The sequence below is a fragment of the Pinus tabuliformis genome, chromosome 8 (genome assembly GCF_031772625.1).
Source record: "Pinus tabuliformis cultivar Carrire ecotype Pingquan chromosome 8, CPIR1, whole genome shotgun sequence".
NCBI classification, from domain to species: domain Eukaryota; kingdom Viridiplantae; phylum Streptophyta; class Pinopsida; order Pinales; family Pinaceae; genus Pinus; species Pinus tabuliformis.
The window spans coordinates 29194808-29203079 of record NC_142294.1 but is presented as its reverse complement, the minus strand read 5'-3'; positions in this window follow the sequence as shown (position 1 = coordinate 29203079).

Here is an 8272-nt window from a genome sequence, read left to right as displayed (position 1 = left end):
TTATTGCATCAATTTCTCTATCCCTGGTCTCCAACAGCTCTTTACATTGCTTGAACTTCTACCTTCAAAACTAAAGCCACAATAGTGCAAACTTTTCCCATCATGCATAATTCAAGATACAAAGAAAAAATCCTCAATAATCCCCAAATCTGAGATCTTCTCTCCTCTCTCCTACAACTCTAAATTCCTATTACAGAAGTGCTTTCAGAAGTCTAAAATTGCAGAGGAGAGCAGCCTCTATTACATTCTGTCATCTATTATTTATAATATTTTCAAAGGAAAGTTTGTTGAAGGTAAATCTGTCAAATCCAATTTTATTTGCTCAAAAATTATAATCTTCAATTGTTGGAGCATTCTCATTGACTGAGATCCTTTTCTCCATATTCCTTCCCCTATTTTCCTGCAAAAAGAAATCAAAATAAATTAAGATGCAATCAATAAAATCAAAATGTCATTTCTGGCATTTAAAACAAATCTAATCAAATTCTATTTAAATAGATAATTAAAAATAAAATATAAGCTCTCTATTGATGCCTGGGATGGTGTAATTGGCCAAGGATATTATTGATGAATGGATTTGCAATTAGAAGAGACTTGGACAAATGAAAATGTAGAAAATAACTCAGAAAATTGATTTTGTTTTAGAAATTCGGATCTTGATCTTCTCCATGATTTTTGACCCAATTAATGACCAAATATATTATTGAAACCTCCTCAAAAATGTTCTCTTTGATTTTATCTTTCCAATGGTCCGTCCTAGGACTCATTTGGCTAAGTAAAACTCATTCTATGAGCTTCCAAAGTAGATGAGTTAATTCTGGCACAATTCTGAAATTTCTGTTGTTGGGCTAAAAAACATCAGTGTTTTAATTAAAAATTTAATCCTAAATTAGAATCTAATTATCTAATAACTAATTCTAATTTAATTGTTAATTATGAACTAAACTAATTAATTAATAGATTGTTATTAATTAATCTTAATCTAACTATTTAATATAATGAACTATTTATAAACTAATTAATATTAATCTAAATAATAATTAATTTTAATTTAATTAAATTAATTAAATTTTATATATTAATTAAATTAATTAATTTAGCCCACGGGGCTTTGGATTGATGGTGAATGGGTGTACTGTTAAGGCACTCCTTGCGATAGGTCACCGGTTCAAATCCCCCGTGAGTGCTTAGGTAGTATTATATATAAAAATAAATAAAAATAAAAAATAAAAAATAAATAAAAAATTAATTAATTTAAAATTTATTATTTTAAATATTAAATAAAACTAATAAAAATTAATTAATTAACCATCCTTCATATTACATTTTAACTCATTCATCACCTTCTAACTCATTCGTACTCATTCGTATGAATGAGTTCAAAACTCAAAAACCAAATGTGAGACTTTGGTTAATCACTTGAAGTCCTTATCGCAATCGGCAATTGGGAAGTGAGGTCTTCGGGGTTTTCTTAAAATGTTGCGATGAGAAATTCCGATCCGATTTCCCGATAATGTAATTAAAGTTTATAATGAGGGTTGGTCAATGTGACATGCCTTTTCACAATCGGCGATCGGGAGGATGGAGGAGTTCTTTAAGCTTGTCTCATACAAAAGTTCCAATCCGATTTGATTGTGTAATAAAACTTTATTTTATTATTTATGTTTGAGTCCTTTTTTGCAATCGGCAATTGGGGATATAAGGGTATTGGCAATCGGCATCGGGGAGGTGTCAGGGTTTAACCTTTGTCACATTAGAGAGCTCCAATCCGATCTTCCGATCAGGTAATGAAAAAATTATTTTAATATTAAACCAAATGAACTTGTCATGTGACATGCCTTTTCGCAATCGGCGTTGGGAAGGGTATCGGGGATTTAAGAGATGTTTCTTTAGGAAAGTCCTGACACGATCCTCCGATCACGAAATAAGTTTTATTTTATTTTTATGAGGTTTTTGATTTAGTTATGTTATTATCTAAACTACAGCCACTAAAATAAACTACAGCCACTGTGAAAATAGAAAATAAAATAAACTACAGCCACTTTGAAATTACGATTTTTCGAGATTAGTAATTTATTTGAAATATTGGAGTAAATTACCAAAATTTCGTTGCTTCATGATTTGGCTGTATAAGTAAAAATGAAAAATGTTAGTAAAAACTCACTAGGGGTTAATATTTAAAATAAATGCACTATTGAACTAATTTATTTACAAAATGCAATATTGTACATTTTATGCATTTTTAACCCAGCCTAGATAAATGATGAGACCTCAAAGGACTACCATTTTCAAACCAGTGGACTAAATGAGGCGAAACAAGCGTCAATGGGAAGCTTATAAAAAATCGATTTTAACAAAGCAATCAAAACAAGAATGCAAAGAAAACGAAATATTAAAAACGCGTAGGATAATTAATTAAATAAAAATCCTAAAAGGTGTTTAGCCAAAATTTTATAGAAAGGGTCCCCATTATTTGAAGTGAACACATCAATAATGGGGGGGTTGTGTTTTTACCACAACAATGGCGACACACGGGAGAAGAACCAATTATCTCTGTTTGATATGAATGAAATTTTCCTAAAATTAAAGTAAAAATAATTAAAGAAGAGAAAATTATTTTTTGATTGCTTGACTAGATTCATTAGTCTGAATAAAAGCAAAGATCATCTAACTGTAATTTTTCTCAAAATTTCTCATAAATTAAAATATTTCAATACTCTATATCAGTCCTTAATTAGTTGTAGAGATAAAGCAGGGGTCACTTTACAGCTTAGTGTTTGAAATATACTCAATTGTCACGGGTAGAGCCACTGCTGCCAGCAAACATCTATAGTATTGACAGGGTTACCTTTTAATCATAAATGATTCAGAATCCCATCTGTTTAATAATTATTGATCTAGAGATAAATCCATTTATATATGTTTATTTTCTTTGAATTTTTATTTTTTATTATTCTTAAAAGCCATTGTCCTGGTTTGGTAGCCAGATAGTTGACAATGCCATTCACTGGTTATTATTGGACTGAACAAGCTGGCTCATGATGAGACCCCTTGTCTTATAATTGTTGGAAATCATAAGCCATTACCCTAGTTTGTTTAGCAGTGTTGGTAATGTCAGCCTATTTTTCCCCTGTGATCATGGTAAGCAGGCTCATGATGAAACTTCTTATCTTTTAAATTTAAATATATTTTTGGATTACACTCTAGAAAAATAAGACTCTTTGGGATGGGGAGCCCATTGACTCCTTAAGAGTTAAGAATGACAATTTCATAGTTAAAGGTGCTTTGTTGTAAAGTGTCTTTACTTGGTTATAAATAACTTTTCTTGACTGATAATAAAACTTTGAAAGATCTTAATAAAATATTGAAATCTCAAAGTGATTACAATTTGATGAAAAAGAATTTCTTCAGATTTTATAATACTTTGTCAACTTCTTTAAATTGGTAATCTCTTCCTTAGTATGTCTACCTTTATAATAAGAAAATCAAACTTTACCAAGAGATTGAAGAAAAAGCTAATAGGTGACTATTAACTATTTTTCTCCATGTATGCTAACCATTGTTAGGTAACAAGTAGGCCTTCCATATAAATCATGGCAAAGTCACCAAAATCAAAATTGAAAACTAAAGGAGAAAGCATTCTTATGCTAAAATGAGAAAGAAATCAGCAAACAAAAATAAAAATGAAGAGATTTGAAAAATGAAAGGAAAATCCAAGTTTCAAGAGATAAACTCGAACAAGAATGTTTATACCAATGTCTCAACAATATGAAGAAAAAGAAAATAATTGTATAATCATTTCTTCTTATGTCAAGATTTAGAAAAATCATACCTTGTAGGGTTGTAAGTGTTTTAGGCTTTTTGGATATCAGTGACGATAAAATTCAGCCACAATGAAAACTTTCTGTCTAATATCATTCTTCTTGTTTCAAAGCATCATCTTAATCATTTTCTAATAAAAGGAACGCTTAAAGAAACAAACTAAAGGTTCAGAAACTTCCTAGTGTAGCTGTTTCGATGAAGATTATCGCTGCTTATTGAAATAAAGCCAGGAGAAAAGTATATGACTTCGAAAATATGATCCGGCCGAGGATTGAAAGCTTTTATGAAGAGCTGCAAAACAAATTTATATATCACCATAATTTGAAAACAAAAATAAAAGTAAATTAACGAAATGGAAATTAATGAAATTGGGTAAATGAATCTTACCATTGGATAATTCCTTTTGATCTTACCTGAAAGGTATCAATTTCTTCAAACTAGCTGACTCCTTATTTTAATTAACATTAAAAACATGAAGAAGTCAAACTAACCAAAATCCTATAACCCAAAATCATTATTTATTTTATTTAAACTAAAGCAAGCAGTAAAATGTAAAAATGGAATGATTAGTGTTCAAGGGAATTGAAATTAAAATAAATGCATCAGAAATGAGAATGAGAATTTGCAGTAACGAATGTTTCTTAAAATATTATAAATTTCATATAAACTCCATGATTTTATAAATTGTCCAGAATCAAGACCAAATCCAACATAATAAAATTTAAATATGAAGATAGAGAGGTCTTGAATTCCATATTTAATTATGGAATTATATATTTAAAACTGAGATATATGAGAAATTGAAATGATTTGAATATGCTGCAAACTTTCTTACTATAGTGGTTACCCAAGCTCGCTTTAAATTAACATAATGCCTTATCGGATGATTCATATTGCATATAGAGGCATGTGTTTGAGTTTATCGCATCAGAGATTGCAGTGGAAAATTGTCGATAAGAACATGCGATGGAAACATGTGCGATGAGATGGAGCGATCACACCATTGAAGAAATGTTATATTTAAGATTGGAGACAGTTATGTCGCAAATAGTACATCGCACATTGCATCTCGTGATTTATACTTTGCACATCACACATCGTGCATTGCAGATTTGGAATAGTTGTATGGCGATGAATAAAAATGCGATGAAATGATTGCGATATCGGTGTATCGGAATATCAGAGCATAATCATGTTGGAAATGCCAATATCGGCGATGCAATGGATGACGTAGCTAATCGGCGATCAGCAAACTTAAACACATGATGTAACACTTCTTGATATGCCGATATGAGATAAAGAGTGGACCCGATAACTTTATGATGGGATTTTAATAACATATCGGATCTGAGATATCGACCCTTTAAAACTATGCCCCTACTTTTATTGCGATTGAGTGGACGTGATATTTTATAAACTTGATTTGAATTTCATATCGGGTCCAGAATTATGTGGTCATTGCAATATCGGTAAAGTCATTTATCGGAGATCGGCGATTCATGATAATGGAAGTATACTTCAACTGCAAACCTCCGATATGCGAAATGCGATATGGCATATGAGCGAGGTAATACATCGGAGATCTTTTAGGAACAATTTCTTATCAAAAATGCTAAAAGCTACTTCCGACGAAATATTTTGATACAAATGGTTGTGAAGTGGATGATGTGATATCGGAATGAAATGATCAACGAAGACGAGTGGGATGGCAGTGTTGCAAATATTTTCACTGAAGTATCAGCAATATGAAAATCAAGTTGAATCCTATGATATTGCTTGAAATTTCAATTGGGTTTACTGATGGTTGAAAGCAAAGTTAAAAATGCTCAAATTCTAATAAATCACAAATAAAATTTCCCTGAACCTGTTGCAAATTTGAAATGGGTTTGCTACTTACTTCAAGTTTTTTGAAAACAAATGAAAACCTGTAAATAAAACAGAACAAAAATCAAAAATAAACTAAGGAAAAGAGAAACTAATAATAGATGAGAATGAACTTGTAAATGCGTACTTGGAAGGAAATTGTCTGTAGATTTTACTTCATGAATATTCAAATCCTTCCTTGGATTTATCAAAATTCTGACTTTGTTCAAAATCATCTCATCATTTATTCTAAATCGGAGTGTGCAATCAGCCTAAATAAAATCTGTTTATTTATGTTCAGGAAATATAAAATTTACCATAAATAAATATGAAAATAGTCTTCCATTTTGAATTGAAACAACAATTTATTACCTCTTCTTATTCCGAATAACTTGAGAAGAATCTGTATTGTTATAGTGACTATTCAATAATGCCTTTAGTAAATGAATATGATGCATATTGTAGCATCAAATAATAAACTAAAGGTTCGAATGGGATAAAGCCACTAGTCGTGGAGAATATCAACACAGATTTAAATGTGTGCTAGGTGCATACTCAATTAAATTCTGTCAATACATTATTCAAAAATAGGCAGATATGTATTCATGGGTAGAGGTATTGTTGCAATAGATTTTGATTTTAAAATGGGAAGGAAGAATTAGAAATTTGCTAATGAGAGGTAAATATTTCCTTGAACATGTATATGATATGAGAAGGCTTGATTGCTTCCTTTATTTTTAATCTGCAAAACTATTAAAAATAAATTAACTACATGAAACAAACTAACTAAATTAATTCTACTCCTATTCTAACCATATACATGAAAATGACTAGGTGTATTCATATTTCCAGTGTAACCATTCTCTCATTTTTATTCCCGCATATAGGTACAGTTCAAATGTTAGTAATAAAAATACAAATCTAACTATACTAAGGAAAATAAATCTAAAATCAGAATGTACAGTTATTGTTAGCAACTTAATTAAAATTTCTTTCTCTTGAAATTTCCTTTCCAATTGAATACCAATTGGGTCATAGAAATCTGGATGGATTTCTATTAATGATTGGGAAAGGTTCAAAAGAAGAGATAACAAGCCAAATTGTGGATATGAGCTTTTACATTCAAAGGCCTGGAAAGAATTGTTAGTGTTATGTACAAATGTTAAACTATTAACAATTTTCCTTGAAGGAAAACTTTCCAAATATTTTTCAAATGAGTCAATGAAAAATGAATGGAAATCTGTTAAATACAATTTAAAATTATTAATAAAATTAGATCGCTGGCCAGATTGTAAAAATACATTCTCTTGTTGATATTGCCTTTGAGAAGATAGAAGCTTTGGATAAGAAATGAACATCAATTGACATTGACATGTTAACAACTTTTGTTGTTCATGGCTATAACAAGAAACTTCAATTTCCCAATAAGGCAATTCATCGATTGAGTGTTTGATAATAAAGTGCTCAATATGGCAGCATAAAGTGTTAAAATTCTGAAAAATAAAATCAAAAAATAAATCTAAATTTAAACAAAATAAGTGAGGAAACAAAAATAAAATGAAATCACTATTTTTACAACTAATGTTACAGCACAATTGGGATCGTTTTGAAATTATTTTTTTTTCACAAGGATTGACCAGAATTATGGAATTTGAGTAATTTCGAATTCCAACTTGTGAACTAGAAAACGAATTATGATTATGAGTAGGAATGAGAGTTTCATCATGATATGAATCATAAATTGGAATGTTTTTTCGAATAGTGAAATCATGAAGATAATTTGCTGCTCTAGAATGAGGATTGGTTGGAATAATTTCTAAATTGAAATGTTCCTCATTCTCAGATGTTATCTGAATTTTATCATGAGGATTCTCTTGAGAAGAATAGAAATCAACATCCTCAATGTCAGAGTAATTATCATAAACGACTTCACAAGATTCTCTAGAATTCCCTTCGATCTCATCCAATATACCAAAACAAGGAGGAACAAGAATTTCATGTTCATTAATGGCAAAAGAATGATCAATCATTGTTTCTCTATCTTGATAAAAATTAATTGGTATGTCATTTAGATCATCCTCTTTATCTTCTGAAACATCATTAATACCAAGAGAGGAAAACTTACCATCATTAAAAATATCAGGATAAAGGGAAAAATGTGAATCTGAAATAATGCAATTAAAAATGTCTCGGTTTGAGAACTCTCGTACATTATACTGATTGTAAATTTTAGATTCTAAATCATTCCTTTGTGTGCTCATGCTTTCTTGAAGAAGGTTGTTTTGCTACTTTGATTTCGACATTTGCTCATCATGGAAAAATTCAGAAATTTGTACAGCAGTTTGCATGTTATTATTTACTTTGATTGCTACTTGTACTTGATGATTTGCAATCTGATTTTCTGAATTCACTGTAGAGTAGCTTTCAGATTTCAAGGCGGCTCTTTCTTCAAAATTTTTGTTGTTGTCTTCTTGCATTTGAATGGAAATATTTTCCAAGCTTTGTGGAACCACTTCATCACAATTTATTTGGACATCCATATGGATGAAACAAAACTTGAATTAATTTCATATGGATTAGGAATGGG